Source organism: Myotis brandtii, unplaced genomic scaffold (assembly GCF_000412655.1).
Source record: "Myotis brandtii unplaced genomic scaffold, ASM41265v1 scaffold654, whole genome shotgun sequence".
NCBI lineage: Eukaryota > Metazoa > Chordata > Mammalia > Chiroptera > Vespertilionidae > Myotis > Myotis brandtii.
Window position 1 is genome coordinate 1,792,288 of NW_005370538.1, and position 26,207 is coordinate 1,818,494.

Sequence of the window (26,207 nt, forward strand, 5' to 3'; positions counted from 1 at the left end):
AGGCTTGTAGGCACACCCCCCCCCCACCAATAAGAGACTCTTTGAATCTGCCCTTCTAAGTCCCAGATACCCAACCCTGCGGAGCTCAATTCTGCAGGGGGAAGGGAGAGCTTCTGGGTGGTGGGACATTCTGAGTGTGTGTGCCTCAGAGGTTATTCTCTGGGACTAGGACAAAGATCTTGGTCCCCGTCTGCAGGCTGGGCCAGCATCAAGAGAAGAGACTCCTTTGATTTTTTTCCTAAGCATAGTAGCTCTGCCAGGCTGCGCTTGCTTCTGTAGAGGGGATGGATGGCTGCACCAAACCTGAACTTGTGGTCTGCCCCTTCTAGGGGAGATGGAGTTGAAGATTCTGGCAGAGACTGAGTGGTTGGACTCTGGAGTAGGGTCAACTTTCCCCTCACAGATTGCCTGGCCATGTGACCCCCAAGTAAGGATCCACTACCCCATTCTACCTATCCCAGTTGCCCCACCCTACCGAGCTTACAGCCAGCCTGGGCCCACTCTACAGCCTTTTTTTGGAAGGCTTTGGAGGAAGACAAGGTAACCTTAGGGGGAGGTAAAGTATCTCATAGGTGAAAGCAGACCTCATGGAGCCTTGAACCTTTTACAGAAATGTTCCCAGCTGTAAGCTGGAGGAATTTGACCCCAGTACATAGATTGGTTCTTCCCATGCACACCCGGTCCAAGTAGATGCAGCCACACACAATAAATAGCATGGTAGCTCCAGACAGGTAGCCCAAGGCCGGTTACAGAAAATGACTGACATCAACCTGTAACTGAACCCTGCTCAAGTGGCCCCAGAACCAACTCAAATGGTGGTGGGTTTCAGACCACACCTGAGCTCGACCAATTAGTCACACAAGTGGCACACCCAAAGGAAAATTCTGGAAGGCACCAGACCCTGCTAAGAACAACTCCACCTCAAGGGGATGCCCCTGCTCAGTGACTCATACACAGTGATCAATGTTTATCCTTCTAGTCAGCCAGACTGAAGGGTTAATTCCACCCATAAAAGGGCAAATAGCATTCAAGACTCAAGTATAACAAAGATTCATATAACCCACAAGAGACATTCCTGGAACATAGAAATCAGGTGATCTGGAAGATTGTGCCACTGAACCCAATGAAACAACGTCATCATAAAGCCATCATAACAAGTTTGAGAGTCATAGGAGATCTACCTAATACATAGAAATAAAATGGGGAGACAAAGAAATATACTTCAAATGAAAAAACAAGAGAAATCCCCAGAAAAAGGATTAAATTAAGTGAAAGTAACAAAGATGCCTGATGCAGAGTTTAAAACAATGGTTCTAAAGATGCTCAAGGACCTTAGGGGAAGAATGGATGATCTCAGTGAGAATTTAAATTAAAAGATGGTAAGCAATAAAAGGAAACCATAAAATAACAGTCAGAAATAAAGAATATGATATCTGAAATTAAGAATACACTAGAAGGTATCAACAGCAGAGGATCAAATCAGTGAATTAGAGGACAAGATAACAGTAAGCACCCAAGCAGAACATCAAAAAGAAAAGAAAAATTTGCCCGCACATTGTGACTCAGTGGTTGAGTATTGACCCATGAAACAGGAGGTCAGTGTTCGATTCCCAGTCAGGGCACATGCCCAGTTTGTGGGCTCGATCCCCAGTGAGGAGCATGCAGGAGGCAGCCAATCAATGATTCTCTCTCATCATTGATGTGTCTATCTCTTTCTCCCTCTCCCTTCCTCTCTGAAATCAGTAAAAATATATTTAAAAAAAGAGTCAAAAATGGTCACTACATAATACTAAAGGGATCTATCCAGCAATAGGCTATAACCTTTGTAAACATATATGCCCCCCACATAGAAGCTCCTAAATATACTGCATAAAGAAAAATACTGGTGGACATTAAGGGAGAGATTGACAACAATACAATCATAGTAAGGGACTTTTATTTAGTTAGTTTTATTATTTATTTATCACTTTTTTTCTTGATGAGTCTGGTTAAATAAATAAATAAAATCAGAAAATAAAGAGGAGAAATAACAACTGACAGCACAGAAATACAGAGAATTTAACAAAAATACTATGAACACCTACATGCCAACAAGTTGAACAACCTAGGAAAAATAGATAAATTTCTATAAACATACAATCTTCCAAAACTGAAACAGGAAGCATCAGAAAATTGGAATAGACCAGTTGCCACTAATAAAATCGAAGTAGCAATTAAAAAATTCCCCAGCAAACAAAAATCCTGGACTGGAGGCTTCACAGGTGAATTTTACCAACATTCAAAGAAGAGCTAACACGTATCCTTCTTAAAGTATTCCAAAATATCCAAAAGGAGGGAAAACTTTCAAGCTCTTTTTGCAAGGCCAGCATTATCATAATTCCAAAACCAGATAAAGACACTACAAAGAAAAAATTATAGGCCATATATGAAAATCCCACAGCCAACATCACACCCAATGGGCAAAAACTAAAGTGTTTCCCTTAAGATCAGGCACAATACAGGGATGGGTGCTTTTACCATTCTTATTCAACATAGTACTGGAAGTCCTAGCCACAGCAATCAGACAAGAAGAAGAAGAAATAAAAGGCATTCTAATGGGAAAGGAGGAAGTAAAGCAGACCATTGTGTTTACAGAAAATGCACTAAATCAGGGGAGGGTGAAGTGGGTAAAGGGGGTCAAATATATGGTAACAGAAGGAAACTAGACTTCAGGTGGGGAGCACACAGAATACACTGATGTCAAATTATAATCTTGTATACCTGAAAATTACATAATGTTATTAACCAATGTTACTACAATACATTTAATAAAAAAAGAATGCAATGGGAAATGGGCCTGTAGTAGTAGGACCTTTAGTGCTTGTAGTAGCATAACTTAGTGGCTATGAACACAGACTTTTGGATTCCAATAGGACCAAATTCAAATCCCAGCTCTCCCACTTGTTAGCAGTATTACCATGAGGAAATAATTTTCTCTCTCAGAATCTCAGTTTCTGCTTTTGGAAAATGGTGATGCTAATTGCAGTTCCTGTGGTGACATGGGCCACTTGGAAGAGTTGGTGTAGGAGTAGTGCCAGGGCACCAAGTGTCTTTTGAAGATGTAAAACCAGTGCAGTGGCCATACCCTCTTCCAGGAAATGCAGTTTTCCCAAGATAAGTGTGGTAAAACTCATTGTGCCATGGAAGATGCCATGGCCTTGGATAGGAACCTGCACCAGGCCCTTTTTGATCTGCATGCCCTGGGTTCTACCCACACAGAGCCTCATCTCTGTGACTTCCTGCAGTACTACTTCCTGGATGAGGAGGTGAAACTCAATAAGAAGATGGGCGACCACCTGATTAACCTCCGAAGCTGCCTAGCCCCCAGACTGGGCTGGGTGCGTATCTCTTTGTTGTTGTTGTTTTAAATCCTCACTCGAGGATATTTTTCCATTCATTTTTTAGAAAGAGAGAGTGGGAGAGAGAGGGAAAGACAGAGAGAAATATTGATGTGAGAGGAACACATCTATTGGTTGCCTCCTGCATGCCCCCTGACTAGGGCCAGGGATGAAGCCTGCAACTGAGGTACATGTCCTTGACTAGAATCGAACCTGGACCCTTCGGTCTGCAGGCCGATGATTTATCCACTGAGCCAAACCGGCCAGGGCGGTGAATATCTCTTTGAAAGTTTCACCCTCAAGCACAACTAGAAACTTTTGGAGCCCAGAGGTTTTTGAAGGGCCCCTCTGCATTGCCCTGGTGCCTGGATACTGCTTGAGCCTCTCCCTGCAACCACTAGGCATCCTTTTAACCACCTTGGAACACTTTCCAATGCTTTGGATCAAATGGAAACAATAAAGCTTTTGGCAGAAAATAAAACAGGCTAGTGGCTATCTTTGGGGTATAGTGACTAGAAGGGAGCAATTGTGGGATTTTGGAAGTGCTAGTCATTTTATGATTGTTTTTTATCTGAGTGCTGGTTACCCAGATATATTAGTTTGTAAAAATGATTTGAGCTGTACCCTTATGATGTGTATTTTTCTTCAATTATTTCAGTATTTTTAAGGTAGGGTAACAGGTCTGTGATCCAATCTATCACAGTCCTGTGACAATAGACACAATAAGACAGGGACAACTGTCCCCATTCAGTGTTCACCCCACTAGAGCAGTCCCAGGAACAGATTCCACTGGGAGCACACAGACTGGTCTTTGGAAGAGGGCTTTGGAGAACCTCAGCTTTTTCCTAGGCTCCCTGTTACCTAAGGCTTATACCTGAAGCATCTCACTTAGGTCTGCTCTCCCAAAATGTTCCCTTCATTCTGAGTTTTCTGTTCTTTCTTTTGTCCATCCCCTAAGTTCAATGTTTCTGTTCCATGGCCTGTACCTTCAGGCCTCTGCTTTCTGCTCCTAGGGAATCTCTGAAGACAATACCATAAGTAAAAGGTAGAGCTAATTGTGAGAATTCAGAATTCTTGGCTGGCTGATGAGGGAATTTTGAGTGCAAACAACAACACTGACAACAGCTAATACTAATAGCTATCTATATGTCACACGTTGTTCTAAGTATTTTATGAACATTAACTCAATTAATACTCACATCGTCATGGTCGAGATAGAAGCCCAGAGAGAATTAAGTGTAGGAGGCTCACAGATGAATGTTGACCAGGTGGTTGATGGTGGCTTCCATCTCAGTGGAATAGTTCTGATGTATTTGGGAGCTCATGGTTGCTCAGCAATAAGGAGTTAAGCTAAAAAAATGGTGTTGGCTGGTCTTGGTGACTGAAAACTGCTGGTATGTTTATGAAGGTGGCTACTGGAGAAGAAGTTGAAGGGTGGTCAGAGGCTGTAAGAAAGGAGGCCCCTGGGTCTGTTCCATTCAAACACTGTTGAAGCAAAAGACAGATCCTTGGGACTTCCCAGGGAACTGCTAGGGAACATTTTGGGAGGCTATCTTATCGATTGGGCTGATCTTTAATAGAAAAGAGTTGGGTTCTCAATGTTTCCAAATGAAATCATATAGCTTGTCCTCTTTTGTGTCTGGCTTCTTTTATTCAAAGGTATGTTTGTGAGGTTCATCCTTATTGTTACATCTATCAATATCTGGTTCCTTTTTTTAATTCTATATAGTATTGCAGTTTGAGAATGTGCTACACTTTATCCATTTGATTAGATACTAGTTTGGAGCTATCATATACTGTGAATGTTATAGTTCATCTTTTGGTGAATATGTGCAGTACCTTTTTTTATTTATAAATTTTTATCCCTTATAAAAGGACCTTCCTCAATTGGATAAGCTCTAGGCTCCATGAAACATGAATCTTATCCTGCCCAGGAGCCAAGCTTTCTGAAGCTTACCAAATGCTGTCATATGGCACAACTCCAGAGGGCACCATTTCCATGTGTTGGATATGAATGGCACCCCTAGGGCACAATATAATGGGTCTGGTGTCCCCTGCAGTTGTGCAATAGGCAGGTCTCCACCACTCTGTTTCCTATCCATTCTCAGGACCTGAGAGATGGTTAATATGGCTAAACTCAGAAAGACTTTTTTTTCAAAATCTTTTTTCCTTTATGTTTTTTATTTTTTTTTTTTACTAGTGGCCTGGTGCACGAAATTTGTGTGCACATTAAAAGGGGATTAATTAGAGGAAATATTTTAATATTGCTATTTGCCCTTTCTCTATAATGGAAGTGTCAGAGATGAAAGAAAATTAGTAAAATGTATATGAAAATCTTCCTCCTGTCAGAGTCCGGGGTGCACCACGGGACCCAGAGTCAAGTCCCTGCCCACCCACATGCATCTCGAAATCACACAAGACCCAGACCCGGCCGGTCCCACCCTTGTCAAGCCATACTCTATCTTCGTTTCTGTCTGGGCACTGCTGGAGCAAAATCCTGAGGCCAAAGAGCTGTTCAGCATTTACTTCACCTGGCCTTGGCAACACCCTTTCATACTCCCACAGTGTCTATTCCACTCCTTCACTGGCCTGTCTTCAAATTCCCAGGGTTCTGGATTATTGTATTGACTCTTGGCTTCTGTCCCATCAAGAAAATGCATTGACATACTTACCCATTGTATGCCCAGTTATCTAAACAAGAAAACTGGGTGTCATCCTTGACTCTTTCCTCTCTGTCTACCCTCCACATCCAGCAACTGACAAACCCTACTAATTCTGCTCCCCTTCCACCCATTGACTCCTTCACTCATTATTACTCTGTCCCTTTATATTTCCCATATGAATTGTCTAAAACTTATTAGGGAATCAGCAGAGTAGAGCTCTTAAGAGCATGGCTTTTGGACTCAGATTGCATATGTTCAAATCCCACCTGTGCTAACTTCTTACCATATGAGTTGGACAAGTTTCTTAGCTTCTCTGTGCTTTGGTCTCTTCAACTGTAAAATAGGAAGCTTTATGATAATAATAGTACCTACCTTGTAAGAGTGTTAAAGGAATTAAGCAAGACAATACATAACATGCTTGGAACAGTGGCTGGAATATCCATTTCATTTAAATACTTTGATGTGCTCCGCACTGCTTTAGGGTACATAAGGGTGAAATAGCAATGTTTTAGTTCAGGTCCTAATTGTTTCTTATGTTATTTATTGGCATCTCCCTCTTTACTGGTTTCTTTGTTTGCTCTGGCTCCTTCCAACCCATTCTCCACTCAGTAGATGAAGGAAACTTTTCCAAACATCAATCAGATCATGTTGTCTTGACTAAAACCCTTCAATGGTCCTCCATTGCCTACAAGATAAAGTTCAACCTCTTTGCCATGGCTTATCATGGTTAACAGATTCTTCCTCCTCACTATTTTCTGATTTAACCTGTATGACTGAACCGTACTGATGCATAATTACAGTTTCTTTCCTCTCTGTCCCATAGCACTCATCCTCTCCCTGTTGAAGCACTTACCACTTTTGTTGTGCTCATCTCTTTACACACCTGTTTCTACAAATGGGCTTTGAGGTCCTTAAAGACAAGATCTACATACCAGTCACATTTGTGTTTCCTATGCCCAGTATAGAAACAAGCAAAAAGAATAGTTGTGGAACACCATGAATGAATAAAAAAATGAACAGCTTCTTTAGGCTCCTTCTCATTTGAATTCTATCTGTCTCACAACTTACATGGTATTTTCTTGTATGTGGATTCTCATGAGCCAGTCCAGACACTGCAAGTTAACTTATGCAGGGCTTCTGATCTTGGCTGTAAAGCAAAATATTCTGGGGGGATTATTAAAATGTGGACTTCTCCACCCTCTCCCCTAGCAATTATCATTCATAAAGTCTGAGGAAGGGCCTGAAACCTATATTTTAAGTTCCCCTAGGTCTGTGATGATCAGCCAAGTTAGGACTTGCAGATTTTAGTGAGTCCAACTCTCTACTTTTGGAGATGGGAAAACTAAGGTCTAGAGATTAAATTATTCATCCCACATCCCAGCTTGTCAGTGGAAGAGCTGGAACCCACTATACCAGTGTCTCTATCTGACTTCATCTGGAGTAACTCTACTTTCATCTGCTTTATATATGGGAGTTCAGCAAGAGGGAAAGGGTACAGGCTTGAAGACCCCTGTACTCTACAATGTTCACTGCCCTCCACTGGAGGGCTCCTTACACACACCTAAGGAAAGGCAGTGTGGTACAATGGTCTAAGCACTGAGCAGGGCTCCAAGGGCCTGGATTTGCTGCTCCTGGCTTTGTCACTAAAATGTTGCATGACTGGGGCAAGTCACTTCATTTCTTTGGTTCTGAGTTTTTTCAGTTGTGCAATGGGTGCAATCAGGGCCACCATGCTTAATGAGCCCCTGCTATTTGGCAAACATGTTTATTTTATTCATAGAGCAAAGAACAGTGCCTTGCCTGTAGCAGGAGTAGCAATGAATATTTAGAGAATGAAGGAATGAAAGTGTTTGGTAAATGAGAAAGTGTTTTATGAATGTAAACTATTATTAATAATAAATTCAAAAGCCAAAGGCACCAGTTGCTTGGTCTTAATAGTAGATTCAAAATGGTTTCTTATGGGACCAAACCACCTTAGCAGACCTTTGTTTTTGAATGTAAGAAAAGGACAACTTGCACTGACCAGTCATGTCTACAAGATGTCAAAAGAGCCAACTAATTTGGTCGATTCAATGAAAAAGCAAGGCCAACAATATTGGGCATTGTGCTTCAAAGGAAGCTAAGTGGCTCAGAGTCTTTGCCTTTGCTGCTCATTGGCTTGGCATTATGTACATACAGCTATCCTTTCAGTTTCCACAAAATGTCTTATTTTTATTTCTGAAATGGCAGCCAAGTGGGAGCCCCTGGTTGCTGTGGAGAAAGCAGGGAGAAGCCCAGCTGGTTGACAGCCACTGGGCTCCTTGAGTCCTCCTCTTCTCCTTGGCTGCTGTTGGGAGGCGGGAATCCAAGGTTTTTATAGTTGCTCTCTCGAATTAGTGCCCACAGACTCTACAGCTATGAACACGCAATTAGCTTTTGTTTGTGCACAAAAGGGAGCTTGACCCTTGCCCGTCTTTGATTGGCATGTACAACTCTTGTAGCTACTTACCTAAGGCCCTCTCCAAGGAGTGCAGTGCCTTGTTCTCGCACCTGCCTTCAGCTTTTCTCTTTTGTGACTTGTTCACATAATGCTCGGCCCAACTCGCAGCAAGGTTGCAGGGATGAAGGCATCATGCAGGCACAGTAAGTTTTCTTGTTTTTCAGGGAGGTTGGGGGAGTGGGTGAGAGGGAGGTTTGAATCTGTAATCTGAGTTTTGGATAATTGCTGAGCCCCAAAACACTTAGCGGGAGCCCAAAGAACTGGTTTTTCTTAATACATGAGCACTTTGCTTGCTTTCAAAAGCAGACCTCCCATGTCATGGAAAACAAGCTGTATGCACAAAGCTTTACATTTCTTTCCCGGTTCACCTGCTTTCTCACCAACGTAGAAACTTTGTAGTGAAAGACACGCAATTATTGTGGCAAGAACATTTCTCTCTAAACCATGCTTTCCGAGATACTAGAAGAGTATTTATTAGCAGCCTGAATGAGTTAAATATTGTGGTGGTGAGTTGCATTTTCAATAAATGTTTTTGAGGAGGCTGCTGTTTTCTCACTTCTTACTGTCCATGCCTATGAGAATAAACTACTCAGCTACAACAAACATATCTAGTTAGAACTAAAAACCATCTCCAACTCCCAAATCTGCAGAGAATGTGTAATAAATGGTTCAAAACAATAACAGCTTCCCTTTTGGGAATGCCTATTTAGGTTCATCTATGGTACTTTCTTGTCCCTAAAATGGCCCTCCATGTTGCATTTTATTGTTTCCATTTTATAGAAAATTAATGTTCAGAGATGTTAAGGGACTTGACCACATCTGTTCAACTGCTGAGAGGCAGAGCAGAGAAGCAAAACCAGGTCTCTGGGTTTGTTCCTCCATGGCATGTTGCTGAGGCCTTAAAAAAATGCACACTAGATTTTACACAGTCAACAGAGTGTTTTTTTTTAAATTGAGGTAACATTGGTTAATAACATTATAATAAATTTGAGGTGTGCAACATTATAATTCAATATCTGTATATTTTATTGCATGCTCACCATCCAAAGTCTAGTTTTCTTCCAGTGCAATACCTTTGACCCCCTTTAGCAATTTCGCACTCCGCAACCACCTTCCCCTCTGGTAACCACCATTCTATTGTTTTTCCAACAATGTGACTATTTGCCTTTAGGATACTAGTTCTGAACTGACTCATGCACTGCATGAGTCACTTCACTCCTTCTTATTCACTCTGTACGGTTGACCACCTTGGCATTTCCCAGTTTGATCATATACTTTTGCACAGGATCTGACACCCAGATATTTTTGGCTGTTTTAATTATTTTTTAATATATTTTATTGATTTTTTACAGAGAAGAAGAGAGGATAGAGAGTTAGAAACATCGATGAGAGAGAAATATCGATCAGCTGCCTCCTACACACTCCCTACTGGGAATGTGCCCACAACCAAGGTACATGCCCTTGACCGGAATCGAACCTCGGACCTTTCAGTCCGCAGGCTGACGCTCTATCCACTGAGCCAAACCGGTTAGGGCTTTTGGCTGTTTTTAAAGATAACCAACCTCTGATGGCAAGAATTTTCCAACGTTGAGGACATTCAGAAGACAGTGCTTCGAGTTCTAAAAATGATTCTAAAATAAGTGTTTGATCCAAAAATATCTGTGATGACATGGTTTGCATGGGTGTGTATGTTTTCAGCCTTCCTCTTAATGGTAAATAGGAGTTTGCCCTTCGGCATTATACTCCGTGCATTACACTCCTGGCTCCACTACCTTATTAGCTGTATACCTTTTCCAGAAGTTATTTACCCCCTCTAATCTTAGTTTTCTTGTCTATAAAATGAGGGTAATAATAATATCAACCTGAGCAGGTTTGCTGTTTTAATTAAATAATAATACGTGCAATACCCTAGGTCAGTGGTCGGCAAACTGCGGCCCCTTGAGTGTGGCTCTTCCACAAAATACCACGTGCGGGCGCGCATGTACAGTGCGATTGAAACTTTGTGGCCACACTCAAGGGGCCAAAGAGCTGCATGTGGCTCGCGAGCCGCAGTTTGCCGACCACTGCCCTAGGTGCATAGTAAATGCTCAATGTTAGTGTCTATGCTCACTCTTTCTGCTGATATGTTTGGTAAAGCAAAGTCTTTCTATTTATAGTTATGCATCATCTCTTCTGTGATTCATAGAAGATTAGTACTGGAAGGGCCCATTAAGATAAACTTAGCTAGTCATTTTCAAACTCATTTTAACAGTAGAACTTACAATTCAAAAAAAATTAGGTGGAACCTCAATAAGTACAACAGCCACGGTGGAGCTCCTGGAGTTTAAGTGGTGGGTCAGATGTGGTGGGGAGCAGAGCTCCAGCATTTCAGGCTCTGCTTTACCCTCTGTGTTGTCATCACTAAATCCTGCTTCTCCATCCTTTCAGTATGGGTTTCAAAGGATGTCTTACCCATACTTTAAAGCTCCACTTACATGCTAAAACCTCCATAATGCCTCGCCAGAAAAAGCTGGCTGTAATTACTCTCTTCTTTTCCAATTATCCATTAGCAATGTGATTTTCTAATATAGCACTTATCAAATTTTGCCTGGAATAAGAATTATTTTTATCTATACCTATTCTCTTTTTAAAAAATATACAGTGGGGCCTTGACTTACGAGTTTAGGAGATAATCATTGATCGGCTGCCTCCTGCATGCCCCACACTGGGATCAAGCCCGTACCCCAGGTATGTGCCCTTGGCTGGAATCGAGGCTGGGATCCCTTAGTCCACAGGCTGACACTCTATCCACTGAGCCAAACCTGCTAGGGCTACCTATTCTCTTTTTAAATAAATAATTTAAATTTAAAACATAATGATATATATTTAACTCTCAGTAAGTGCCAGGAACTATTTTAAGAATTATATAGATAAAGTCACTTAATCCTCCTTATACCTGTTCTTTACACCAAGTTTTTTGGGGACACAACACGTTTTAATTTTTTTCTGTATCCAACACAGTGGGGAAGTTACACATAGGAAACCCTCAATTACTGCTTACAAGATTGTTAAATAACTGGACAGAGATAGATCCAAATCATGTTAAGGGCTAAGAAACCAAAGGGAAGATTTCTAATAAAATGTATTCTTTGTTTTATCAGAGTTGTCCTCTTTAAAAATTAACTTGAGACCTTTAATCATGACCTCATTGAGTTATGTCATCCTGGCATGATATGCTTGCCTGATTTCTTAAGCAAATATAGCCATTCTAATCCTACTTTGGCCCTTTCTCCATCATTTGGAGGAAAAGGAGGCAGAAAAACCATCTTCCACAGAGTTAATACCTCAAAATATGTAAACAGTTGGAAAACCTTTAGACTAGGTACTAAAGCATGCCTACAGTAAAAAGCAGAAGAATGGGTGAATGTTCACAACAGTTTTATAACGTCAACCAAGGAAACTAATATTAGCAACTTTTATTTAGAATCACAGAATTGCTATACTTTGTAAAGGGGAATAACTGAGGGGAGATAATTGAAAAAGGCTTAGAAAATATACTATGTCAAATTCAAATGAGAGAAAACAACATAGAGAATAGCAGGAAAATATAAGAAATTCAGGACAATTTTTTTCTGACTTACAAGAGAGCACTATTATGTGAGTATGCTTCAGTAGCTAATTACCAAGCACAGTAAGATATAAGATAGAAAGAAAATGGAGTAATCAGATGTCATAGTACTTGCAAGGAGAAATTTGTTTTTGAAAAATATGAAAGCATTTTGTGTTATGTATTAAACTTTGTGTATTATACAAGAGTATATAAGATGTACAGAAAACATTATTTTTTCATTCTATAAACATAAGTAAATTAGAATGCATAGGTTTTTAACTCATACTTTAGTGTCTTGCTTGTGGTATTGGTCAAAGATTGATCAGTATAGATGAGTCTGGTAGGACTTTCATGTGTTGGAGGAGCATAGAGGGATTGAGCACAAAAGAAAAAGAGAGCGAGAACTCGTGGACATGGACAACAGTGTGGTGATTGTGTGGGGTGGGAGGATGGAGGTGGAAGAGGGCATAGAGGGGATAAATAGCAATGAAAAAAATAAAAGAAAATAAAAAATTTAAAAGAAAAAATATAATTATATCAATATTCAGAGGATTAGTCCTATTATTTCATAATCATTAGACATTCAATTATTAACTGATGATAAAAGGGAAAAAACAAGGCTCTAATGATGGTTGCCATACCCCATTACAAGGCCAATAAATACTTCTTAAGTTGTGGACCTTGGATAAAACTTAGGCTGGTGCACCTTTAACTTTGGCCAGCATCAAGCCAGAAGTTTGTGGCTTTTTAATCTTGTGAAACTATAAGCTTTGAAGAATCAAAGGATGACAAATTTTGTGCAAACAGGGGTTGGTTTGTAAATTTTAAGGGAGGTGGCTGACTTGTATAACACTGTTGCACAGACTGAAGCAGCTAATGCTGATAAGATGACAGCTCAAGAAAGCAGAAATTTTGTTTTGAAGGCATCAAAGACAAATAGTATGTTTGGTTAATGCTTATTCCAGCCAGCAGGTAATATAACATTTAGGGAAGAAAAGGCAGTAAAACAATTACCCTTGGATCAAATTTTTACAAACATCACCAACTAATTGTCTTTCTGCAAAACCTTCTCAATTATTCCTGGACAAATTTCCTCAGAGAAACTCTCTGGAATTCGATGATCTCAATAGTATTCCCCACTCTGGATTTGTTGCAGCAAACATAAAGAGGAATTGCGATGCAGGATGAGAGAAAGCTCTGTGATATACTCTATACAACACTAAATTAAATACAGTTTTATGGGGTACAGTTCTGTTAAACTTGTGTTGTACATGAACTTGAGAAAGCACTTCTTTGTACCAAGATGTCACTTGTGGTTTGTGGTTGTTTCCATAACATGTTTGTCATTCAGGATCTTCTCTGGAAACGTGACCTCCTGGTACATCAGTGGCCCTCTTCTGCTGTGTGGCCACACCTGGGTGTGTCACAACCAGTTGGGAGTTGGATTGCAAGTAATTTGTTCCTACTAGTAAGTTAAGGGTCTGAGGTTTGTGAATGATTGTTTGTTTTAGTAAATTCGAACTAGTTCAGGGTTATCTTTATGAAAATATTGCTATCATTCACTTGCATTCTGAAATGCTGACTTGATTGAGAGATAATCTGGTGGGAACTTGCATAACGACAATTGCACTCTCTCTAAGCCTCTGGTAACTGGGACCTGTATGTGAACATCTTCTATCATGTGTATCCTGGTGGAAATAAAGCTGAGAACAGCCAAGCTATTCCATTGTTTCTAGGACAAACTTGGATATTAATTGGAGCCCCCTTCCAGGAATATAACCTCACCCTAAGCCTATTTACTTATCCACTATACTGCTTCAACAACTCGTGGAGAAATTAAGGGCTTGCACTAACTATGGACAATTTTATTCTTTCAAATCTACTTAGAGGGTGGAATAACTGAGGCCATTGATTTGTTCAGTCACTCAACAAACACTTATTGAATCTTTTTCATGCACTGCTTCATAGGAGAGAGAGAGAATTTTCACTTGTTGACACTTAAAAGATAGGTTGGATCTTGTTAGTTTGAGAAGAGAGCCTTGTATGAGCGAAGATGAGGAGGAAAAAAGGATGGAGTTTTCACAGAAGAAAAACAGTATAGAGTGTCTGATGGCCAGGGAATTTAGAGATGTCTTGGGATTTATAGCTAGACAAGTTGGAAGAACCCAGACTGATGGCTGAAGGACCTAACTCAAGCCTCCATTAAGTAGAACTCAGAAGTGACTGGGTTGCTACTCTCTATGATTTGTACCATATGTCACATTATGCATTCAATAAAATTAGTGCTGAACACCTCTGAATATGAGTCTGTCATATGGAAAGATGGTCAGCAGCCCTGGTCCAGTTTTGCCCCACAGACATCTGACTTTTGAGTATGCTGATCTCTTTTTTTCACCTTAAAAATATTGAGATATAATTCACATACTATAAAATTTACTCATTTAAAGTTTACAATTCAGTGGTTTTCAGTATATTCACAGTGTTGTGCAATGTTCACCACAATCTATTTCCAGAATATTTTCGTCTGTCCAAAAATTGATGTAAACCCCTCTCCATTTCCCCTCCTCCCACCACCCTAGGTAACCACTAATCTACTTTGTTTTTAAAGATTTACCTGAATAAATATTTGAAAACTACTTTATTCCTTTTTTGGAAGAATATTACTGCATTGTATTACATTTTGTTATCTATTCATCAGCTGATGGACATTTGGGTTCTTTCCACCTTTTGGCTATCATGAATAATGTACATTAACACTCATGTACAACTTTTTGTGTGAACATATGTTGTTATTTCTCTTGAGTATATACTTAGGAGTGGAATTTCTAGGTCATATGGTAATCTATGTTTAACTTTTTGAGGGCCTGCCAAATTATTATCCAAGTGGCAGCAACATTTTACAATTTCATCAGAAATGTGTGATGGGTCCCATTTCTCCACATACTCAACAACACATGCCATTATTTGTCTTTTTTATTATAGCCTTCCTAATATGTGTGAAGCAGTATGCAATTGTGGTTTTGATTGGTATTTTTCTAATGACTAATAATTTTGAACATTTTCATGTGCTATTAAACATTATCTTCTTCAGAAAAATGTCTAATCAGATTTTTTGCCTACTTTTCAATTGGGTTATTTGTCTTTAGTGTTGAGTTATAAGAGTTCTTTGTATATTCTGGACACAATATCCTTATCAAATATATTATTTGTGAATATTGTCTCCCATTCTGTGGTTCATATTTTTACTTTCCTGATTATATCCTTTGAAGGACAAAATATTTCAATTTTGGCAAGGTACATTTAATCTCATTTTTTTCTTTTGTTGCTTGTGGGAACAGACAGTGCTGTTTTATTTTTTTAATTTTTTAAAATATATATTTTATTGATTTTTTTACAGAGAGGAAGGGAGAGGGATAGAGTTAGAAACATTGATGAGAGAGAAACACTGATCAGCTGCCTCCTGCACACCCCCTACTGGAGATGTGCCCGCAACCAAGGTACATACCCTTGACCAGAATCGAATCTGGGAACCTTCAGTCCAGAGGCCGATGCTCTATCCACTGAGCCAAACCGGTTAGGGTGACAGTGCTGTTTTAAATGAAAGAACAGCCCTAGCTGGTTTGGATTAGTGGAAAGAATGTCAGCCCGTGGATTGAAGGGTCCTGGGTTCCATTCCGGTCAAGGGCACGTACTTCGGTTGCAAGCTTGATTCCTGGCTCTGTTCAGGCTCCATGTGGGAGGCAACCAATCGATGTGTCTCTCTCACATTGATGTTTCTCTCTGTGTCTCTCTTCCTCCCTTCCACTCTCTCTAAAAATCAATGGAAAAATATCTTCAGGTAAGGATCAACAACACCACAAATAAAATATAAATGAAAGAACAGCCCATGAAAATAGCCAGGGGTCATTGGGATTTGCCAGGGGTTGGCATGTGGCTGGAATCTTAAGGCTGAAAAGACTGAATTATCTTAATTCTGTTACTAGATTTAGACAACATTTTAGAATGAGATAATTATTATCTAGTTGCCAATAATGTTGTTATTAACATGGTATAGGTAGGGGCCTGGACAAGAATGAAAAAGACTGTCACCTCTGAGTCTCCATTTTCAATGCCCTTGGATTGTTCAAATAGAGTAGAAACCTGAGAGTTGGACAAGAGCAAGGGCTTTTTGCTGCATTAAAAATCAGCTTTGAACTCAAGGGTTAATTTCCAACTCACTGTTGAAACCTCTGGCCTCGGTTTGAATTATTTGAAAATAAAGACGACCTCCATTGGTAAGATTCTAACATTTTAAAGGATGAAAGCAGTTCAAAATTGTACACATTTTAAAAATCAAGGGAGAGCTTTTGGAAACTCTCGCTTGGGATACTGCTGTACATAAAATAATGAAGCAATTTTGAAGCTTTTAAAGTTAGTTTTGTGGTTGTGCTGAGTAGATCTCTGGTATTTTCTGTAATTTGCTCTCAAGGAGCTCTCTGCCTCTGAGCACTTTGCTCAGAGAATCTTCAACACTTAAGAATTGGAAGGAATCTTAAAAGTCATCTAATCCCAACCCCCATCCCTTTTCAAATCTGCTCTCCAACAATGAGTGGAATGTGGCAGGGAAAATGCCAGTAAGAACCATGAGGGGATGGGCGGCTTAAGGATGTTATGCCTGCCTTCAGAAAGGAAGAGAGAGAAAAGAAATAGGAAAGGCAGTTATGAGAGAGCAAAATAAATAGAGTTTGCAAAGTCTAAGGAAGGACATCTTTTGAGATTTAGTTGTATAAAAAGGCATTATTTTTCCAAATTCCTGCCAGTTACACTTAATCATTCACTTCTTAGTGGTCCTGTCCCATTTTACAAATTCTATTCTAACACTGGTTACTTATTTGTTATTTATGGACCTATCTGTGTGTTACTTTAGACTGGAAGCTGCTGGAGGAAAAAGCCACAATCTCACTCATCTGTGTTGCCTTTCTAGTACTTGTCACTTAGGGACTTAGCTGGCAGTATTGTGACATGGCTACATATATGGGTTTTGGGGTTAGTAAAGCTGACTCTTGGCTTCTATAACTCTAGATTCTGGCTTTGATTGGCGCTGTGACGTTGGGCAAGTCACTTATCCTGAGCCTTAATTGTAAGATGGGAGGACTAATAGCTGTTCTAAGAGTTGTAAGGATAAGAGCTAGGCAGAATTTTTGGTGCTGGGCAAATGATTGCTGCTGACATTCAAACTAGCAGGCCTCAAGAAATACTTGCTGGGATTATCTGCATGGGATAGGTAGAAGAGCCATGGATTCCCAAGGGACTAACTACTCTAGCTGGCTGTTGACAGTGCTAAACTGTCCTTAGTTCTTGAGTCTCAGGTAGGTGTCTCATCAAGGAGGCTACCCAAGTTCACCTAACTTAATGGTACATAGCTCTGCTGTTATGCAGACCTGTTTGATTTGGTTCACTTTTCCCTTAATCCAGGGTAACAGGTCAGGTTTCACTCAGCTGCTAGGGAGGAGACAGGTGGAACTCACCCTAAGAAGTCAGGAAGCAAACCTGTGCTCCCTGTCCCCTTCCAGGCCCTGATGGATAAATTGACCTCTGGGGTCTTTGGGTAGTTTTTCTCAAACAAAATGGCAGGCAGACTTGTTATCCATAATCATAGTCATAATTGCCATTGTCATTATGGATCATTTCTTCAACAAATGTATCCATGCCTACTCTCTGCTAGGTGTTGAGGGAGAGGGATGAAAGAGATACAGTTTTGTCCCAGAAAAGCACACTGTCTAGTGTAGGAGACTAGAGATTACAAGATAGAGTCATGAGCACTGTTGTGGGGGAAGCTCACAGAATGCCGTGGGAGTACAGAGGAAGGGGACCATTCTCATCCTTGGGACTTTGCAGAAATTTCCTGGAAGAAGTGCCTCCTTAGATGAGTCTTGAAAGAGAAACCAAGCTGTTAGATAAAACCAAAAATGGAAGTTCAGCCAAATCAAAGGGACTAGTATGTGCAAAGACAAAGAGGTGAACGATGAGTTTAATTGCAGTATAAGATATGAGGAGGGTAGCAGCATGAGATAAAAATAATAATAACAACATTATTATAGCAATAACAATGACATAGCACTTACCATGTGTCAGACACTGTGTTCACTGTTTAACAGTTCATAATTCATTTAAATGTCAAAGCAAGAAAGCTAGTTATTCTAACAGCTAAAATGTAATGAGCATAGCTCACATATCAGGCACTAGACCAGTGGTTCCCAACCTTTTTTGGGCCATGCCCCACATAAGCATCTCTAAAATCCTGATGCCTCCCCTGTGACATATAATTCTTATTATTCAAAAAGTGAACTCCTATTCATGTGGAGGAATCCTTAAAGGCCATTAACTTGGTCTAAACAAACTTCCAAAGAACATGGCATCCATGAAAGAGAAAAATAAAAAAACAAAAGGACAGGTGAAGTACTGAGAAAGAAATCACTAAGAAATTGTTTAAAAAATAATAATATGAAGTGATATGAAAAAATAGCAAATAAAGTTTCAAAACATAATAGAGAACTTAAATGCATAAATATGTCACAATATATATTTATATACTGTATATAAGGCCCCTAGAACCATAAGAAATGCAAAAAATTCACCATTAATAACTGATTCTCAAATTGCCACTGCACTAGACAGAGTGGTTTTTGTACACCAACTTAATATTCATTATTATCCCCAATATCCAGGACAGGCAACTGGATTTCAGGGAGATTTCAGTCATTGGTCCTAGGCCATGTAGATGGCAAGTGGCAGAGCTAGGATTTGAACCCAGAAACTGTTTTATTATTGACCATTATGCTACAGAGTGGCAGCTGTTTTCTTTCAGTGCTTGTTGGGAAGATGCTACTATGGTGAAAAATGATCCCACCTTAGGCAGGATTGCCTGGACACTAATTCAGTCTCCTGGAATTCTTTCCAGAATAAGGAAGGTTATAATAAAATAATGCATACCCAAATGGATTCTGAAGTCAGCAGAGAGGTGAAAACTAGTTACTCCTGAAGAAGAATCTTTCTGGGCAAGGGTTGAGAGTTAAGAAAATGTTGTTAGGCAAAATTTCTGCATTCATAAGAAACTCCAGGGTCCTGTAAGATCTTTTTAGAAACACTTAAAGTCTAGACAAACAGAGTATCAAAAATTGGGTTTCAAAGCAGTGGCAAGCTCTTTGTATAAAAGAGCTCGATCTTCTTTCCAGGCCATCAAAAGCCAATTTTCTCCTTAGCAAAGCTCACACTGCTTAAACTAGGTTGCATCCAGCTGCACTTCCCTGGGACTTGTGAGACCACTCTGCAACTTTGGGGCTTCTGTCCTATTTGCTCTTACACCTGGGTTCTGGCCCTGGCTCAATTAGTTGTGTGACTATGGGCATTTTCCTTAATCTCTCTGAATTTACTTTCCTAATCTGTCTTGTGGAGCTCTTAGTACTTACCTTGCGTATTTCACCGAATTGTGGGGGATGAGGCAGTATGCATACTGGGGCTTTGAGAATGCAAAAATGTGAAATAAGCAATGATTATTATTCTCTTCCATTTGGCTTGTCTCCTGCTTTGACATTTTAAAATCTATTAATGACAAGAACACAAGCTTCGCCTTATTTTTGGGAACTTGAGAATATAAATTTGTTAGTCTTGATGAACATTTGCCCAGAGGCCATCTTTGTGCTTTCAGCAGCTACTTTATTAGGCCTTAGCAGCTGCTTATTTCTTTCATATTACTATGATTTCATTTTGTAGAGTTTCTGGAGAGTGCTTCACATTCCTCTTCTTTTTGAAAATCGTGGCTCTTGGTTTTCCTTAGATCTCTTAAATAGTAGCAAAAGCCCCAAGCAGGCCTGAGCAGACTCCTTTCACTTGTGTGGGTGAGCACACTAATGGCAGTAATTAATTGGAGGGGGGTGTGGGTTTTGTAAACTGAGGACAAGTGAGTGAGTCATGGTATACAGGATGACCCCCTCACCTGGGCAGCCTCCGAGGACACCTGCTTCAGATAATTAAGGCCCCTTGCCCAACTGACATAGTCTGACTGCCTCCGCTGGTGAGGGTGAACAAAGCCAAGCATTTACTGGCTACAGTGCAGAGATGAATAGCATTCGGCTCTTCGGCCAGGCCTGGCAAAGACAGCTGGTCATGCAAAGGGGTTTCAAATGAATGTGTTTCTATTTAGAGTGTGTATGTTTTGATTGAATTTGAAGAAAAGCATGAGGTGGCTCCCCCTTTGGAAAACAAACTAATTATGTACTCCCGTGTTGTCTGGTAGTCAGAAGCTGGACATGTCCACAACAGCACTTCATGGAAAGAATTGTCTTTCCTGTTGAAAGTGAGGCTGGTCTGTAGGACCACAGCTGGTGTTTTTTCAAAATCACATGGCAAGTGGCTTAAAAAGGATCCTTTAGGGAAACTTCAAGTACAGTAAACGTTCTTTTTTTTAAATTGGAATTCCCACCCCACAGTTTTTGTGTTCTCTTGATTTGTATTGGCACATACTGGGTTTTCACTGGAGTTTGGATACAGGGCCTAGTAAGGTGGTTTGCTGTTCTGTGTACAATTTAAAAGGTTCCAGGGAGGCAAGAACTGGGGGACCAAGTGACACCCCAAAGCAGTTATTGGATTGAACTATTTGCATATCTATTCAGGTCATGCTGTCTTGACCATGCTGTTGACTTAGCGCTGTTTTGACTTGGGTGGCTTTGACTCTTCCATTCAGGTTTTAGAAACATCATTGAGTTAACAGGCCACACATCAATTCACCCTTCTCCCTCCCTACTCTTCAACCCCTTTGTGTTAGATAAGGAGGCCTTTTCCTGCTACAAAAAGGCAGCAGGCCTAAGTTTCCACGGACTCTGTGCCCCTTATACCACCCCCAATTTAGTCTTTGTGCAGGGCTGCTTTTATTTCCCTCCAAGAATTAAAAGTTAATTGATACCTTTAATGGATGTTGGTCACAAAGCATTTCACCATCCAATGCAGTCCTGCATCCCATTAGATTAACCCTCTTCTGAAGATCATTGTAAATAGACATCCCACAACAAAAACAGCTTACCTACCTGAAGCATTGTATTCATTTGGGTTCTGCAGTACGGCTGAAATTCTATGACAGTGTCACTGGGTTAATTAATTTAGATTAATGATTCTTGGAGTTCTGTTTTCCTTTGCCTTTCCTATTTGTCATAGACTAATGAACAAGTATTTCCATATGTCTGAATTTATCAGGTTACCCAGAGTTCTTTCAGAGATGGGTAGTCATCTCAACCTTGGGCTTCTAATTGAAATACTGCAAATCCTCCTAAAGGAAGTAAATGTCAGATCCTGATGTGCTAATTCAATATAGATGAAGTGTATATTCATATAATTCTTCTGATAAGAGTTTATTTTCAGAGAAGAGAAATATGTGAATTATTTTCCAAATATGCCATAAATAAGTGAATTTGTAAAGACAGAAAGTAGATTAGTGTTTACCAGGGGCTGGGGGAAGAGGAAAATTGTTTGGGGATGATGGTTAAGGGATATGGAGTTTCTTTTTGGGGGGTAATAAAAATATTCTAAAATTGATGGTGATGATGGATGCACAACCCTGTGAATATACTTAAAAGCCTTTGAATTATACACTTTACGTAGGCAAGTTGTATGTGGTTGGTATGTGAATTATATCTCAAAAAAGCTGTAGAAAATTTAAAATTATGATTTTGGACTTAGAGAAACAGTCTTTTCCCTACTACATTCAAGACCTTCAGGGAAAAACAAAACAAAACAAACTAAAATAAGCTGAAAGCAAGAGAACCGTCTATGATGTTCCTTGAAACGGGTACTCATGGGCTTAAGCATGTTTGAGTGGTTCAGCATTTTTGTTACTTTCATTTAGTCTGCATTCAGATGAAAACAAATAAGCCCTATTAGTTTTCTAACCTATACACAAAATAAAATTTGTGATGCTGTTGAATTTTAGTTGTATTTGGTATTTGTTAAAGTGATGGTGGAAGGACAAGTTGGTGGGTTGAACTTTTCCGTATTTATAACAAACACTAGAGGCCCAGTGCATGAAATTTGTGCACAGGAGTGTGTGTGTCCCTCAGCCCAGCTTGCACCCTCTCCAATCTGGGACCCTCGAGGGATGTCAGACCGCCTGTTTAGGCGGGCGGTCGGACATCCCTCTCACAATCCAGGACTGCTGTCTCTCAACTGCTCGCCCGCCTGCCTGCCTGATTGCCCGTAACCGCGTCTGCTTGCCAGACTGATCACCCCCTAACCACTCCCCTGCCAACCTGATCGACACCTAACTGCTCCTCTGCCTGCCATTTCTCCCCCAACTGCCCTCTCCTACAGGCCTGATCACCCCTAACTGTCCTCCCCTGCAGGCCTGGTTGCACCAACTGCCCTCCCCTGCCAGCCCAATCGCCCCCAACAGCCCTCCCCTGCCAGCCTGGTCGCCCCCAACTGCCCTCCCTTGAAGGCCTGGTTGCCCCCAACTGCCCTCCCCTACAGGCCTGGTCACCCCCAATTGCCCTCCCCTGCAGGCCCAGTAACCCCTAACTTTCCTCCCTAGCCAGCCTGGTCACCCCCAATTGCCCTCCCCTGCTGGCACAGTAACCCTTAACTTTCCTCCCTTGCCAGCCTGGTTGCCCCTAACTGCCCTCCCCTGCAGGGCTGGTCCCCCCCAACTGCCCTCCCCGCAGGCCTGATCACCCCCAACAGCTCTCCCTTGCAGGCCTGGTCCCTCCCAACTGACCTCCCCTGCTGGCCTGATCGCCCACAACTGCCCTCCCCTGCTGGCCATCTTGTGGCAGCCATACTGTGTCCACATGGAGGTGGCCATCTTTTTTTAAAAATTAATTAATTTATTTATTTTTATTGAGACATAATTGGTATATAACGTTGTGTAAGTTTAAAGGGGTAGAACATGTTGATTAGATACATTTATATATTGCTGTATGATTACCAGCGTAGCATTAGCTGACACATATATCTAGTTACAAGTCACATAATTATCATTTTTTTGTTTTTTTTGTTTTAATGCTTAAAGTATTACAAAGAGTATTACATATGTCCCCTCCCCCCCCCCCTTGACATTCCCCCAGCCCCTACCCCCTAGTGTCTTGTGTCCATTGGTTATTCTTATATGCATGCATATAAGTCCTTCGGTTGATCTCTTAATCCCCCACCCCTCAAACCCTCCCCAGGCTTCCCACTGTAGTTTGACAGTCTGTTCAATGTTGCTCTGCCTCTGCATCTACTCCTGTTCATCAGTCTATACTGGTCCCCATTATCTGTCCCAACCTCACTGGAGCAGTCCCAACCTCACTGGGGCCATCTCGGCCTCACTGGGGCTATTTCAACCTCACCGGGGCCGTCTCGACCTCACCGGAACCCTCCCTTCTTGTGGTGCTGACCTCAGCCAAGAATATAGCCGTGGACAGCAAGGACCATTATTGTCAGAAATCTACTTGCTGTTTCATCAGCCCTGGTCCTCTGGGTGCATGTAAACCTCGACACAATCTCCTTTGCTCTCTGCTCCTGGAGGCAGGTCTGGGGCCAGTCAGAAAAGCTTCCTGTAGGACCATCTGTCCTAAGATGGTTCCCAGCTCAATATAAGAAAGAACATTTAAAAACAAAGGGAATTCTGACACATGCAACAAGGATGAACCTTGAGGACATTATGCTAAGGGCAATAAGCCAGACACAAAAGGACTAAGTCTGTGTAATTCCACAGTAAGAGGTAGTAGCTAGAGTAGTCAAATTCATAGATAGAAAGTAGAATGGTGGTTGCCATGGCCTAGGGGTGAGGGGAATGGGAGGAGTTTGTTGTTTAACAGGTACAGAGTTTCAGTTTGGGAAAATGAAAGGAGTTCTGGAGATAGATGGTGGTGATGGATGCAAGATAATGTGAATGTATGTCATGCAATTGAATTGCACACCTAAAAGTGATTAAAATGGTAAAATTTATGTTATGTATACTTTATCACAATTAAAAAAACACACAAAAACAAGTGTTGCTCACAGTCATTGGAAGGATATAAGCAGCCGAGAGACACTAGCAGTCGGCTCTGCTGTAACAGGGTATTTCTGTACCAAGAGGGAAGGTAACCACTAACAAATATCCCTTCTGGCTCCCTGTGATTCTTGTCATGGCCTTGAATGCAAGATCCCAGACCCAAAGGTGTGAATGTGTACCGCATCCAAGAGGATGCCACTAAATACTTATAAGAGGTGGGGCCCTGAGGACTGGAATAATAGGGAAAGAACTCCGAAAGAATCAAGCAATAAATAGAATCTAATCCAGCCATGAAGCCACCTGGATGGAGGAGGAGGACGAGTTTAGGGGTGGGGGAGAAGTGAGGACTGGAGAAAAGGAAACGTAGCCTGTACCAGAGGATGTGGGCTGAGACCACCCACTGGAGGTGGCACTTGGAGTTCAGGACCCAACAACCATATCCCTGGGTTCGTTGGCTCTGAAGAGTAAAACTGCTTTCTTGGTGATAAAGTGTTCTTAACCCAGAAAGGGTTCAATTAAACCAGGAGATACTGAAGTAAATCAAGCTCAGATAAATTTAGGAATGTATAAATCTGGTATTTCACACATTTGTAACATTTAAGAAAATTAGGTATATCAGAGTACCTACAGATTAGACTTGTAATTCCAATTTAAAATGGGTAATTGAGTACTTATGATTTTAAGCAGAATGTTGAAAGAGGATTTGGTTGAATTTGTGAAAGTTTTGAAATGTTTAAGAGAACATTTAGCCCAGTTGGGTGTGGCTCACCAGTTCAATTCCTGGTCAGGACACATGCCCAGGTTGCAGGCTCGATCCCCAGTAGGGGGCGTGCAGGAGGCAGCCGATCAATGATTCTCTCTCATCATCGATGTTTCTACCTCTATCTCCTCTCTCTGAAATTAATAAAAACATATTTAGAGAAAAAATTTCACCCTAAGTATACACTTACTTTGTTACATTTTTAAAGAATATGTTTTAATTGGTTATTTTAAGTTTTTAAGTTTAATCTACAAATTTCCTTAAATGCAATCATTTAAATCTACTAGATTCATAAACGGAATAATGAAATTTGTAGATTAAACTTAAAATCTTAAAATTGTACATTCTACTAACTATACTTAAATTTTAAAAATTCCACTTCAATAATGAGTGCTGCTTTAAGTTGCTCTTCATGGTAATTTGTTTAAGCAGTAATAGAAAGCTAATACAGCAGGCTTTTAAAGAACTTAACCTCATCTTTACTTATGTTTGTGAAGAGACAATTTAGTAGAGTAGGAAGCCCACAGGTTTTGTGGCCACACCAACCAAATTTGAGTATATTATTCAAAATTTGATTTATACAGGGTGGAGCAAAAGCAGGTTAACAGTCTTTTGTATGGAAAATAATACAATAATTAATAAATAATAATACAAGGATAAACTCTTTGTTTCATGTACTCACAACTGTAAACCTACTTTTGCCACACCCTGTATTATTAGTTGTATGGATTCAAGGAAGTTCATATACTCTATTGCAGGGGTCCTCAAACTACGGCCCGCGGGCCACATGCAAATACAAATATTGTATTTGTTCCCTTTTTGTTTTTTTACTTCAAAATCAGATATGTGCAGTGTGCATAGGAATTTGTTCATAGTTTTTTTTTAAACTATAGTCCGGCCCTCCAACGGTCTGAGGGACAGTGAACTGGCCCCCTGTTTAAAAAGTTTGAGGACCCCTGGTTTAGACATTGAGTCTCTTGTGGAGAGGTCCTTTAAAGGTTTGCAAGCATCGAATGTCCAGTGCTTTGGGACCTGTTGACTGGTTTTTTCTTTAAGTTTGAAGTACTCAAGATAAATTCCTTATTCCTCAATCAAGGATTATTTTAAATAACTTTTTTTCCCCTGCCATTATAGATGGGCCCCTGCCCCTGCCAGTGAATCGCATGCAGGTTTCTCAAGGTATTTAACTATTGCTGTGAATCATATTTCTGTTTACCATTCAACAGCCACAAAGTGCATTGTTTCTTTTTTCTTCTCTTCCTCTTTATTTCTTTACTAGAGGCCCGGTGCACAAAAATTTGTGCACTCGGGGGGAGGGGGGGCCCCCAGCCCGGC